Source organism: Stegodyphus dumicola, chromosome 2 (genome assembly GCF_044657685.1).
Source record: "Stegodyphus dumicola isolate Sdum_Otavi_A_Nest chromosome 2, ASM4465768v1".
Classification (NCBI taxonomy): Eukaryota; Metazoa; Arthropoda; class Arachnida; order Araneae; family Eresidae; genus Stegodyphus; species Stegodyphus dumicola.
This window is the reverse complement of record NC_140769.1, coordinates 239458993-239474942: the sequence shown is the minus strand read 5'-3', so window position 1 is coordinate 239474942 and position 15950 is coordinate 239458993.

Below are 15950 nucleotides of genomic sequence, written 5' to 3'. Positions count from 1 at the left end.
AAATATCATGTTCTACGTACTCAAACCATAAAATTGAGTTCAACAGTAATTTGTCAAAATAATTTTAAAATGAGCCTATCTTTAGAATTTCCAATACACAGTCTCGCGTGCTGGAGATAAAAATGTTTTTTCGTACAGTTATAAGGTATTTTTCCCACTTCCGTAGCGTGCCTTCGTGGTGTAACGGTAGCACGCTGGGCCGGTATTCCAGAGGTCCGTGGTTCGATTCCAGGCGAAGGCGGTTGCATATTTTTCATCTTTTCTGCTTCCAATTAACTTAATGACTACAAGTGGCGCCCGAACTAAAAAGAGTTGTGGATGATGATTCTCCGCAACCAGGATTTGGCGACTAGGTCCCCTAAAACCCTAGTCGCTCTTTAAAAAGGGGAGTATATAAGGTATTTCTCCTACTTCCCTAGCGTGCCTTCGTGGTGTAACGGCAGCACGCTCGGCCGGTATTCCAGAGGTCCGTGGTTCCGATTCCCGGCGAAGGTGATATTTTTCATCTTTTCTGTTTCCAATTAACCTAATGACTGTACACAGTGTTGCCATTGCTCGCTTTGAAATCGTTTAGTTATTTTAATCAAAAAATCGTTTTACAAAATATGAAATCGATAAGAAACAAATTTCAAATTCAAATTAGGGCTTCCACATGCCCATATTCCATGGAAGATTACATTATTCAAATTTTGATGGCTCTAGGTACTGTTGTTTTATTACAATGCGAGAAATATTGTACGGATTCTTCATTCTTTAATTTCTTTAAATATAATACAGGGTATAATATTTGTTGGCAACAATTTGAAAAGTGATTCGCCGTTTCTAGTTTTCAACGAAAAACCACGATGGCCTGCAGGGCAAATTTCGCCTTTGGACTAACAAATTCCAAATTCGGCTTCCATATGCCCAAATTCGAGCGGAAACGTATGTTATTCAAAACTGGATGGCTCTAGGTACCGTTGTTTTAATCACAATGCGAGAAACATTCATACATTTTTGCAGATGCTTCATTATTTAATTTTTCTAAATATAACACAAGGCGATAATATTTGGTGGCAACAAGTGATACGCCGTTTTCAGTGGTTAAACCTAAAATGCGTAAACTAAATTTATAGCCCTTCTGGGCAAATTGCCCCTTCGGACTGATAAGGACTTTAATGAAAAGAATGGATAAAAGATAATTGTTTGTAATTTCATTAAGGTTAATGATTTTAATTAAATAATTAATTCGAATTTTCGGATTTTTAAATATATTTTACATCATTTTCGTTTATTTACTATACAGAAGATTCGATCTGATTGTTCCTCTCCATTTTGCTTTTTTCTGGCAAAAACATTCTTTAAAGATAAAGAAGATTCAGAGCTTACCAGCTTCATTATCGATTACTATGCCTTTAGTTTTACTGCAGAAACGTTCGCGACAACAACATAGACTAGAAATTTTCCTTTTTTGGTTCATTAGCTCGGTAACTGAAACGCTGGCTTCTGAGGAAAGATACTTCTTCTAATCAATGTACACGAACTTCTTGAAACTTTAAGAAGATTTACTTCATTTTGCCTCAGAGAAATTTCTTACAAAAGAAAACTTCATATTTTTCACCGGTATTCAATTTACTCTTCTCCTAGTTTTTTATATTTAACCTTAAAAAAAAAAGCGCGGGAAGTCAGTCAGGAATAAAGGAAAAGGTTAGAAACGCAAAATACAAAAACGGAAGTCGGGCAGGAGGAAAAAAAATCTGCCAAGTCTCGAGAACAAAAATATTTCTCAGTTTGGAAGGGGGGAAATTAATAGAAATACCCTAGGGATCTTGAAAAGTGAAATTTTTTTAAATAATATAAAGCCCTTTTGAAGATTTCCATTGCTTCTATGTCTCCTGTATTATATATATATACTCTCATACACATTTTTCCTTCGAAATTATTCTTAAGCAAAACTTTTGTCTTTCGGCGTAAGAAATCTTTACGTTTCCATTTGATTTTTTTGCTTTCTTCATTTCTTCATTTATGTCTAGTCTCATATATTTTCGAAATTTATTGTCGATGGGATTTTCAATCTGTGATAGTGAAGAATTTTCATTTTAGTTATGGGGTATGTGCTTTATTTTCAAAGTGAAATCTGAACTCAAATTATTCTCGTACTGAAGAAGTAAGTAATAAAATGTAGATTATTACGATAGACGGCTGTTACATATGCACAAACCTCGTATTCAACTAACAGAAAACAAAGAACATTGTTTAGGATTGTAATTGCTACTTGTTATGTGTAGTTGAATTTAAAGAAGTGCTAATATGTTTAAGTGTGGAAATATTCATTTTCAAAGCTAAATAATTTTTTTCAAGTTCTTCGAGTATTTATGAGAATTTGCAACACACTTGGAAGGCACCGGATACGGATAGCAGGCGATAATAGGTTAGCCAGTAGGTATTCTTTAAGACACTTACAGCGTTAATATTTCGGCACCAATCTAAGTTTATATTTTAACTTGGAAAAAACAACTTTCATAAAGGTGCTATACTCGTATGCGAGTAAAATTTTGGTTTGTCTTGTTAATGAAAGTTATATTACTGAAAACCAATTTGCCTCAACATTAAGAATTAAAATTCAGAAAGGCAAAATAACCTTCTATTTGGCTTATATTTTAAACAATCGGTTTTATTCTTTCGATTTTCTATCGATTTCGAAGGTGATTTACATACCTCATCATTAGGAGAAAAATGAGCCATTGATGCTCATTTTTATTAACCTATTATGTTTATCGTCTGCTATCCGGCTTTAGACAATGCGCCGCAGTGCGCTACCCCTTCTAGAACCACTCTTTAACAGTTACTAAATAAATTCAAAAAAGTAACTGGGTAAGTTATAATAATAATAATTATTTTTTTAACTAATTAATAATTAAGGTCGTAATTAATAGAATAGGAAAAAATAAGGTCTTATTCAGTTGGCATAATCAGAAAGCCGACGAGGTGGTGACAAGAAGTGCATGTTACTATGAACAGGTACTGTTAGAACACTAAAATAGATACGACAAATATACCCAAATCTTAATCAGAAATTCAGAAACGCAGAAGAAAAGCGTAGAATACAAAAACTAAAACTACATAGCTATTGTTCACAGATGACTTTTTTGTTGAGAACTCACATAGGTCTTTTACTGTTTTTAACGTGATTAAAGTCACAGTTATATATATTAATTGCTGGATTAAACTGGCTACACTACTTAACATGAAAGGTTTTAGCAAGATGATAGAAATATATTCTGATTTTACAATTATTTAATTCTTCGTGGATTTTGCTACTCTGTAATTAGGAGGAATGAAATTCTGCAAAGGAAGGATATATATTTATACCAAAAGCAAAAAAATAAAGCGAAGGGGAAGGTAGCGCCATCTTTCGGCAGAAATAATAAAGAAAAGTGAAAAATCAAGTTAATAGAATTTAAAAAACGTTAGGAAGAACCAGATTTGAATTAAAGTCATTAACCTAACGAGATAAATCTCTGTGAATGTGAAAAGTTTCAAGGAAATCCAATTTAACAACTGAAGATTTTGGGATAATTTTTGCTGACTCAAATATAGTCAAAACCGTGACTAAATTTCCAAATATGATTAACTATTGAAGATTTGTTTATTTCTTTTCGGATATATTTTACAAGATTCGTGTTCCTTGGTGGGAGACTTCAATACTTTTTTAATTTGGACAATATATCTCACACCACATTGAAAAGATATGTTATAAATTCCTCACGAATTAAAGTCAGAGAGGAAATCTTCATGGAAAAGCGGATTTTATTAATGTTGAAAAAAATCTACTGAAAATTGGACTTCTGGAGATTCCGTGCAATTTTGTAACTGATAGAAGGATCAAAATGGAAGAAGACAACATTATTAATATTGTTTTATTAGCGGAATGTCTTTTTTTGACAACAATTCTTTGATGACAGAATTTCTTTCCTATTGCTACTGACAGGGACCCATGACTGTTCGCCCTCGAAGTCGATCGAGTCTTGGTTAAAGTTATACTCCAAAAACGAAGTTGTTGCTAGTCCAAATTTTATGTTTTATTTTGGCATCTTTATTTTGACGACCCGAGCAGAACTGTGCTTAATGATAACAGTGTGCAAGCACTCTAATAATGCATGGCTAACATTTTATCTAGCGTAAAAATGATTTCGTCAAAATGATTTTTTTTTGGGGGGGGGAAGAAGGCAAAGTTCTGGCACAGAAGCAGAATTGTCATGATAATCCAAATGAAAGGAAGCACCGATCATTTCCCCAGTTAAATATGCAACAAGTCTCAAAATATTTTTGAAATGGGATATGATGGAATTTCTCACGCAAACGAAAGAATTTATCTGAAACTCAAACGCACAGGTATGGTAGCCACTTCTATGAACCACAGGAAATAGTGCAATGTGTGTATCAAATGTTCGTAAAATAAAGAAAAGAACTTTTTTGAGACATCTATTCCTTTTCCTAGATACAACGAATCCTCTCAAAAGTGACCACACACTATTTCGTATGATTTTCATATGATTCTGTAAAGGTGTATCTTTAACATCAATGTTTATTTTTATTCATTCAAAATTGCGCATCACGCAGGATTTACTGTATATCTGGCAACTTGAAAAGAATAAAGTCTGACTGCGATTTGGACTGGGGTTAGCTCTTGGGAGGGTGACCTCCCACGTGACTGGCTTCGGCGAATCAAAGTTCTACCTGAACTTAGAAGAATTCTCTCAACGCTCGAACAGCTCTCCTGTCGATTTGTTTATTTTCATTTCAATACTGTATAGCAATTTTTTTTTGATTACTTCTCTAAGATTAAGCGTTAACTGCTTGCATTCTCTAACAAGTTACCAGCGCCTCAGGGCATATTTCCAATATTATGGGTAAAAGTAGCGATGCTCACACCCTTTGCACAATCATGTTACAAGTTACAAGCATGCATCCTTTATTTGTGGAAGGAGCAATTCTGACATATAATTAATATCTGAAGTAGAAAATGAGTAAGAACTGGATTCATTGCCAAATTTGCAGATGCTATTCTCATCATAAAATGATTATAATGTATTTTAGCAAAATTAGGCTTAAATTGAACGTGAAAGACATTTTCTATTTCTGCTATTAAATCTAAAAAATGAAATCCCATATTATAATGATGCCTGTGGCGTAATAGGAATTGAACTGAGAATTTAAGCAGGTTGTTAATCCCTTTAGGCTAGTATAAAGCGAAAAGTGAACAGTACCTGTCACTTTTTGTTGATTTTTTAGACAATTTTATTGTCTAATAAAATCCACAATTTTATTGATTTTCTTCATTTTTTAATTCAGAGCATTTGGTTTCGTTAAAGAATTTCACACAGTGTGTCCATGCACTATAAGACATCTATTTCAAGCGTGCTAAATTTCATCAGTTATTTCGACTTGAATTTAGATGAGAGTGATGAAATAAAAGGCGGTGATTTCGAATTCTTACAATTGTGATGAAATCTTACAAAGAGTTAACCAGTCGATAATCCCTTCTGTGCAGAAGACTAAAAAAATTGTTTGTATACAAGTACACCATAGTACATAATTATTTGCGACTGCAAGAACAGGAATTAAATTATAGTACTGCTTAGTTTGGTGTATTGAATATCTTACAAGATGCCAGTAAATGTTTTAGCTATTATTCAGTTACTTGTATATTTTATAAAATTTCATTTCAGCTTATTTGTTGCTTGTAATAACCTTGTAATAATTTATTGTTTGTACTAATGTAAACAGGAAATTGTTTTATTTAATACAGTTTATTTATATTCCATGCTTTTCCCGTTAATTCTATAAAAGATTTAGCTTTTACTGTGGATGAAAATACAGAAATACATTGTTATATTAACCAGCTTATTTTATAAACATATACTGTGTAAGTACCACATAAAATAATCAAAAACATTACTTAGAGCAGACCTTTAGTAGCATTATTAATGGAGTCAATATCTGCATAATTTATAGATGTATATTCCGAGCTACGTTTTAGTTAATATTATTAATAATGTCTTGTTTGATGATATAGAAGTTAGATAACACTCAATAGGAAATAGGAGATTCCAAATCATTGATTTATATTCCATAGTCACTGTTGATTTCCTTAAATTACAGTTTATACGGGGTATTATAGCCTTAGGGGAAAAAGGAGAGAAGTTCCCATTTTCCTCTAAGATAATAGCGAATAGCGTGGGTCTTTCAAAAGAGATTGTCTTGTGTGACAAATCAGCTTTTCAATCTTCGTGGATCAGGGAAGTACAAGGGTCTTGCACAAAGAGTTAGAAAATGAGATATCGTGCCAGGAACAAAAGGGGTTACCGGAATGAAGGATGGGAATAGATTCCCTCCCCCAAAGGGGTAGTTAGAAATGGAATTCTGGAGAAAATGCCATGGATTACCTTTTATCATACAAGCCCTTATCATGCCCATTTCAACCGCTTTTGCATATGAGACGTTAAGAGTATGGCGATCATGAAAAGATATAAATATGAGATTGTGTTAGATGAAATGTTTTATAAATGTATGTACGAAATCTTGCATTTATGGATAGCCTAGATTTAGGAAAGTCGCATCCCAAAATGATGAAACTGTGAAATTTTTTATGTCAGCCTCTGCGAATGTAATAATGGTTTGCTTTAATTTTTTTGGATTATACTGATATTTCGAGATTTAAATGTATTCCCCCCCCATTAAATTGAAACGCATTCTTTATGGCATTTGCTGTGTTAACGAGAAATATAACCTTCTAAATTTTCTGTATTTATCTCAACATTCGGTGCAATTTTACAATCATTTCGCATTTTCATTTGCATTTGGAGGTTTCAGTGATTTATTTCTCAACAAATGGCTTCCACCAGCTATAAACCCTTTTTCTCAATGAAAAATCTGATGTGGTCGCCACATGGGTTCCTTGAACGGCTTATTAAATTATACACATTTTTTGGTGCGTGTCATTTCAACTTATATCTTCGAGTTTCATTAGAGATATATTTCTCATTCACATAATTCAGATCTCACTTCGCGGCAAAACAAAAATACATAAAAACTCAAAAGATCTTCATTAAAAATCGTAAAATACAGAAAAACGTAAAATACCAAATACAGTTAAAACAGTTTAAAAAAAATTTCAATTAAAATTAGACTTTCTACGCAAAAACAAGCAATCCGGCCAGTAGGAAAGGAGGTAGATTTTTCTTTGCACAAAACTGAAAGTTTACTTTTGGTCCGACTCAACAAAAGGACATAGAGGGTACAGAAAATTTCTTAATTCACTATTCTACTGAGCTTCAAATGTAAATAAATGGCGGTTCATTAGGCTTCATTCGCCAATTTTAAATTGTTGATAAATGTACAACTATTGCATGCAGATTAACTAAAGGCCATAAAAACCACATAATACAAGCACTTTTAAAACAAAAAATTCACATTTTAGCAACATATAAGACTAAAAAACTAAGCCAACCGAGCCAGGTAACAGAATGGGAATACATATATATTTATACGTGATTGGTGGAGCCGATTGCAAAGATAAAGGAAGATATGCACAACTACATGTTATAGCCGTCCCATATGCAAAATTTCAACTTTCTACGGTTTCTAGTTCTTGAGTTATGCGAGATGCATACGTACTTACCTACGCATGTATGTACGTACAGACGTCAAGAAAAAAACTCTTTTGAATTCCTTTTATAAACCTTTTTGGCAAAAACAGTCTTTTATTCTTAACTACGTATAGAGGTCACGCAAAAACATCGTTCAAATGGTTTCGAGATATGTTAAAATGCATATTTTCGTTGAAAAGGATACCCGAAATTTTTCGCCATGACAATAATTCCTTTACTTCGTGTAAAGAAGTAAAATGTTTTCAGCATTGCAGCCTTTAGAAGTAAGAGCATATTTTATACTTAACAAATTAGGTGAGGGTATTTTATGCAAAAATACTAGTCTGTTCAGGAAAAGATTTTCAGACACTGATTTTGTCATTGGAATAAAAAACTTTTGACCTGTTAGTTTTGGATTAGCCAAACTGTAGAGACATTAGGATTTTTTGGAAGCCAGAGAGATGAAAAATATGCAACCGCCTTCGCCGGGAATCGAATTACGGACCTCTGGAATACCGGCCCAGCGTGCTACCATTACACCACGAAGGCACGCTAGGGAAGTGGGAGAAATACTTTATAAACCTACAGAAGAGACTTTAAATAAAAACAGATTCCTTATGCACCAATAAAACATGTACCCGACTATTAGGTTTGCCAGCTCAGTTTTTGTAACTTGCTTAGTCATGTGGCACACACGAAAAAATAAAATAGTTGAACGGGAACCAGTGTATTCCTTTATACTTTCGAACAGTGCTCCACAAACCGAAACTTTTCTATCTTTGATTTTCAATAAAAAAGCTCAAAAGATCTGCTTTCAAGCCACATATACAGAGGCTGTTCACACACTTTTTAGACGAAGTATATTGTATTCACAAAACTAAATTACATAAAATTCTTGTGTTTTAAATGTTCTATTTGACATCCCTTATTCTGAACTATCTTTCGACACCGCAATTTCCAGGATAGTAATGCCTTTCGAAGTGGCAGAAGAGATATTCTATCCCATTCCTCCCGAACAGCTTTCCAGAGTCCTGTTAGGGTTTGGGGACAACGTTTGGATAATGCAGTTTTTAAAAGTTCGAAAGCACAAAAATCTATAGGTGACACAGAGGAAGATTTAGTAGGGATATCAGTGAAAGGTTATGGCCTTGATACCCGTGTTTTGTTCCATTTCGTTTAGGAAATTTACAGTGGATTTTGATGTGTGACTGCTAGCTTTGTCTTGATGGAGTCTCACAGATTGATGGCACTGTGGGTAAAGCGATGGTATTTCATTCAGAAGAATTGGAGATAAAATATGTTCCTGATAGTATTTGGAGTTAATCTTGATATTTGTTTTTGCACTCTCTTTATTTTTAACTTGCCATTATAAGAAAAACCAGCAGTAATCATGAATCCTTTAGAAAAAACTTTCTTTCGATTCTTTGAACCATGTACTTAAATTTTTTTCTCCCCTTTTATGATAATAAATGGCTCTTTTTTTGTTACAATCATTTAAATACACTCATGCTTCATCAATTGTGACAATTGTTTTTCATTTTTCTTTGGATAAGTGTTTCTCATATAGAATTCTGCAGCGTGTCCTGCTTTGAGCGATATGCTTTGGAAGAAGACGATGCACATTGCGTTTTTTCGCTTTCTTTAGATTTAAATCAACGTTTATCATTTTGTTTACAATGGACCCCGAGCATTTTAATGATTTTGCAACTGTCCTTTGACTAAAGAGGTTTTCTTTTAGCATTAAACAATGCACCTTTGCAATAGTCGAAGATGTCCGTTTTTTCCTCGGATACTTGTTTGGAATATTTGTCCCACTTGAGGCTCCAATTTGACGTTTTTTTCCCTTTCTTGTTGATGATATTACCTATCGACGCTTTAGATATGACAAAACCATATCTCTCACATCGTTTTTGGATAACGGAGTATGCATATTTCTCTTTGGAAAGAGCGTAAATGTAGCCTTCGAACCACTGCTTTGTTAAATTCGCCATTTTGAATGAAAACAAAACTTTAAAGCCACAGACGATAATTTTGACTTTTAAAAACATAGTACAATTGCAATTACTTCTTTTGCAGCAAAGAGTTTTTATTACCGCTTACCCAAATCGTCTAAAAATGTGCGAACAGCCTCTGTATTTAATGATTTTATCTCATTGCAAGCACTTAATATCTTTACTTGCACTTCTTTATCTCATGTTTTCGCCATTCCCGCTTTTTTAAGCACAATTAATAATTTATAACTTTTTGTCGAGATTCCGAAGAACTTGAGAAATTAATAGTCCAGTAAGGCTCTAGTGTGCACATATGCAAATCTGAGAGTTACAAACAACCCCCTTCTAATTTCAGATTCTCAGACTATTGGTGACAGGTTCAAATCCTGCTGAACCGCAGAATACCGAGCTAAAGAAATAGAATCTTCTTTGCAATTTATTGATAACAGAAGGTGAATAAACTGTTGAAAAGGAAAGCATCAAATATCTCAATAAATAAAAGTGTTGGCATATTGTAAGGAAATTTGCTTACGTTGTTCACATTATTTCGGAACATATCGTCTGAAGCTAGGTACCTTTAAATATTTTGCGGTTAAATAATATGTTTTACTTCTCCTCCCGTCTCACTTTTATGTTTTCTAAAGGATATTCTATAAGTTATTTTAATTTACGTTCTGAAAGCAGGTTCTGAAGACTACCGTTAATTTTCATTACTCGTTTTTCAGCTTTGTCTACAAAACATTGAATAAATAGTTTAAAACATCCCACAGCAAGACGGGTTGATTTTAGAACCTTGATATAAATTTAAGTGAAAGTTTAACTTTTTATTTATTTATTTATTTACTTTTTTTGTTTAGAAATTTAAATTGCTCTTCCAAGGTTATTCAGAGGCGACTTCACTATGTCAGGAATATTGAATGTACAGTCGAACGTTGATGCACAGAAATTTTCAGAACGGGAAAGAAATTGAATAGTCATAATTTGTTTTTTTTTATTTGTTACAATAATTTGTTACAATTAACAATAATTTAGAAATGTACATTTCAGCATTCCGTTCGAGTAATCCATTATGTAATTTATGTTGATATCCTGTTTGTTCAGCATTCCGGGTAATTTCAGCATTCCGTTCGAGTAAGCCATTATGTAATTTATGTTGATATTCTGTTTGTTCAGCATTCCGTTGGTATCCTGTTTGTTCAGCATTCCGGGTCATTCCAGTATTCCGTTCGAGTAATCCATTATGCAATTTATGTTGATATCCTGTTTGTTCAGCATTCCGTTGGTATCCTGTTTGTTCAGCATTCCTTTGATATCCTGTTTGTTCAGTATTCCGAGTCATTTCAGCATTCCGTTCGAGTAATCCATTATGTAATTTATGTTGGTATCCTGTTTGTTCACTATTCCGTTGGTATCCTGTTTGTTCAGCATTCCGGGTCATTCCAGCATTCCGTTCGAGTAATGCATTATATAATTTATGTTGGTATCCTGTTTGTTCAGCATTCCGTTCGAGTAATCCATTATGTAATTTATGTTGGTATCCTGTTTGTTCAGCATTCCGGGTCATTTCAGCATTCCGTTCGAGTAACCCGTTTATGTAATTTATGTTGATATTCTGTTTGTTCTGGTACGAAGTAAAGGAATTATTGTAATCGCGAAATCAGATTTCAACGAAAATATCTATTTTGACTTCTCTCGAATTCATTTGAACTATGTTTTGGGGAAACACCTGCACTTACAGGCAGATGAAACGGGCTTTTTTTCAAAACGAATTGTAAAATGGATTTAAAATGGATTCAGAAGAGATTTTTTTCCCTCCCATCTGTACGTATGTATGTATCTCGGATATAAAAAATAAGTAGCCTCAGAATATTGAAATTTTATACATGGGACTGCTATAACATGTAGTTAAGAATTTCCCTTTTTTGGTTGCTATCGGTCGCATCAAACATATATATATCCACTCTGATAGCCAACTTGATAAGCTCAGTTTTTTTTTTTTTATTCTTATATTTTGGTAAATTGTGCATTTTTTGATTTAAAAGGGATTGAATTATGTTGCTCTCATGTTCCGGTTAAGGCTTTCATGTTTTTAGTTAATCTGCATGCAATAGTTGTAGAATTATCAACTATTCAAAAGTTGTTTAAGTGCTACTAAATCTAACGAAACCGCCATTTGTTTATATCTGAAATTCTTAGTAGAACAGAGAATTAAGTCAATTTCTGTACCAACAGAAAATTGTTTCTGTGTCTTTTTGTCGAGTGGGACCAAACGTAAACTGAGTTTTGTGCACCGAAAAGTCTGTTTTCTTACCCGATGACCGAATTACTTGTTTTTGCGTAGGAACTCTAATTTTAATTGTAAAATTTGTCTGTTTTAAACTTTTTAATTGTATTTGGTGTTTTATGTTTTTCTATACTTTACAACTTTTATTGAGGTTGTGTTGAGTTGTTTGAGAACTGAATTAAAGGAAATAAGAGTTTAAATGAGAAAAATATGTGCATAATTTAATGGACCGTACAATGAAGTTATGTGGTCTCCCTATCAGATTTTTAATACTTGCAAAAAGAAATCATTTTTTATGCGATTTAAATAAGGGAATTTAAAGAGGTATTTTAAATTTATTTTATGAGAATAACTATTAAAATAATATCTTTTTTTGGAAATGATGTATATAAAAAAAGGCATTGCCCTTTTCTTAGGTTTTATTTTAAACGTGTCTGAGGATGGAGGTTACCTAGGAAAATCTGTTAATCGAATATAATTTTTCTATTTAACTTAAATAAACGGTGTCCTAAACATTTTGCTTTGCCTCTTTTGCTATTACATTTTCATTAAATGAATTCACTACACTGTGTTTGATATTTTCTTTTTAAAATGAACTTTAATTCACAAAACGAATTGATAATACACGCAAGGTATTTAGAAAATAAACTCCCTTCTTTTAAAATAATATTCTTTGTAAGCATAATCCATTGTTTGGCTGGTAAACCTTTTACACTTCTTTAAAATTTTCCGAGAATGGATTTTTCAAAAGCATAATCCCTTATACAACGGTCAATGATATGTGCATTTTAAAAAGATCATAATCAAACGCATATTTATTTTACATTAAGCATTATTTATGTCTTTATTTTTTATTAACATACAACATATAAATGCAAAAACTTCTGAACAATAAAATTTCTTTGTTTTAGTATAAAATAAAAAACACGTACATCAATTTAATTACTTAATTTAAATTCTTGGCATGGCAACAAAAAATTGAAACGTTTCATCCAAAGCGACTGAGCCGTACAAAATAATATTCGTTCTGTTACTGTTCTACGTCTATAAAAAATGAAAAAATTTTTATTTTGCTTCTTTCTCTTTTGTCTTCAGATAAAATGTGTGCAAGCTATTGATGCTGCTAGAGAAGCTTCAACTTCATATTTTAAAAAAACCTTTCTTTTTTTAAAGAGTCTAGACAAAATTTTAGCTAGCAAAAAATATAATTTGTTTCTGAGCGCTTCGTTCGTTTTTTTACGTAATTTTAAACATGCTTCAATTTATTTGTTAATTCGTTTCTGCATAAAAACTGGGAAAAATAGAGTTTGTGTTGCCAAAACTTAAATAAGTATCTATGTAGTAATATGAGATAAATATTAAATCCCTTATGTATTCCAGCGAATTATTTTTTATTTTTGTGTTTTCATACAACATTTTATTTTTTATGTTTTTATATTTTTTGTGTTTTATATCCAACTATCTTTACAATTTCGCCTTTTTTTTACTATGCTTCTGTATTTCCAAAGTTGCAAAAAATGAGAACTTTTAAAACATAAATCCATAATTTGGGTGTTTCTCAAAGAAACTTGGCACTGACACCTACAGAATTATGTTAATCTTTTAAAATGATGTTGTTTATGAGTTATTCAAGTCTATAAAATGCTACTCTTCTTGTATTTTAACTTTTGTAGAATCGCAAGTATAAATGAGAATCTGAAATGATACTGTCCGAGCCAAAATGTGTGCTCTTTCCAAAAGCGTTGCATTGCTTAATATTTTGCTGAGCCAGATTCATGAAAGATTAATATTTTTTAGGGTAAGGGGAATGTTTAATGCTTCAAATTAGGGTGAAGCACACAGAAACAAAAACATTGCACACACGAAGAATAATATGAGCACAAATTATATTCATACACGCAGTTCAATAAATCAAAATTTAATTCTAGCTACCGATGTTGTTGAAATTTAGTGCCAATACAATAAAATATGATTTCTATGAATATTATTTTCAGGAATTTCATAGCTGCAATTTACGAAAATTTTCATTCTTTATGAATGCAATAACGTAAACCTTCAGAAGATTTTAAGCTACTTTAAAGGAAAACTTTTTCGTTGTACAAATAAGCAAATAACTAATGTTTGGAATTAGAAACTTTCTGAAACTTAATAAACCATCATGAGAATGTTATTATTAACAACTAAAAATAATAGTGTGAATAGTTTGAAAGAAATACTATTGTTTGCAATTTTGCGAAACAAATCATACCCTTGAACATAAGAAGGCTGGTTGCTAGCTTAACCGAGAGAAAATCTTTCATTTATTTGTACGGTTTGGTTTGTTGTATTAGTTTCAAAAGCAAACAAATGGCGGCTTCGTAAAGGCTTAGTTAACCAACTTTTAAGACATTCATAATTTTACACCTATTGTATACAAACTAATTAAAGGCATAATAAACTTAACCTGAACATAAGAACAAAAAAAAAAAAAAATCTGAAATGTTTCAGATTTTAAATTACGTCCAAAGGGGCGTTTTTTAACATTTTGTGTGTTACTTTTCTTTATTAAATATCATGTTCCTCGCACTTAAACCATAAGATCCAGTGCAACAGCAATATCGCAAAATAGTTTTAAAACGAGCATATCTTTAGAATTTCCGATACAGAGACTCACGCGCTGGAGATAAAAATGTTTTTTCTGCACAACGTTGCCATTGCTCGCTTTGAAATCCTTGAGTTTGTTAATCAAAAATTCGTCAAAGTTTTAAAAAATAGGAAATCGATCATAAAACAAATTTAAAATTTAAAATTTGGTCTTCCACATGCTCATATTCGTTGGAGGATTACGTTATTCAAAATTCGATGACTCTATGTACCGTTATTTTATGACAATGTGAGAAATATACATACATTTACGCAGATTTTCATTATTTAATTTCTTCAAATATAATGCAGGACTAACATTTTATGGCAATAGTTTGAAAAGTGAACCGACATTTATCCGTCCGACGCAAAATGCCAAAACGAAACTATTAGTCCTTCGGGATTCAAATCCCTTTGGACTAATACGAGGACTCGTAATTCAATCACCTTTAAAGCAAAAAATGTGTAATTTAGCAACATATAAGAATTAAAAAAATGTACTCACCGAACCGGGTTACAAAGTGTTTATATATATATGTGTGTGTGTGTTTATATATATATATATATTTATATATATGTGCGTGTGTTTATATTTATATATGTGTTTATATATATATATATATATATATATATTTATATATATATATATATATATATATATATATACTTACGGTGCTGATAATTGCAACCAAACAGGGAGGTGGACAACTACATGTTACAGCAGTCCCACATACAAGATTGCAACGTTCTGAATCTACTCGATTTTGAATCATACGAAATACATACATACGGATGCATGTCCAGACATCACGAAAAAAATATCTTCTGAATCTATTTTAAATCCCTTTTACAATTCATTTTGAGAAAAAGAGTCCTTTATTCTGTCCGTACTTACAGATATATATAACTACGACAACCCAATATATAACTAACACATTCCTCTGAAATAGTTACATAAAGAATATGTAGCCTGGTGCATTTCCTTTACCTATTTCTTAATGTACACAGGGAAATTAAAAAAAAGTAATAATAATTGAAAAGCAAGTTTAATTTTACTCGGTAAAAGCAAGTTTAATTTTACTTGGAGTAGAAGAAGCCAAAGATCCAGATAACTGGAGTTCCAGTTCCCTACAGTCCGAATGATCGGCTTTTTTAATTTGTAGATACATTAGGACATTAGGTTATTTTAAAAATGAGCAACGCCTTCGCCGGAATCGAACCACGGACCTCTGGAATACGCGCCCAGCGTGCAGACCACTACACTACGAAAGCATGCTAAGAAGGCGGCAGAAATACCTTATAAATTAATTAAATAATCTAATAACTATTTTGTTAGATTTTTATGGCTAAGAATTTAAGAGCTAAAAGCTATTCCAAGATAACACTTTTCTCAAATTCTATGTTCCTTTAGTAACGCTTCCA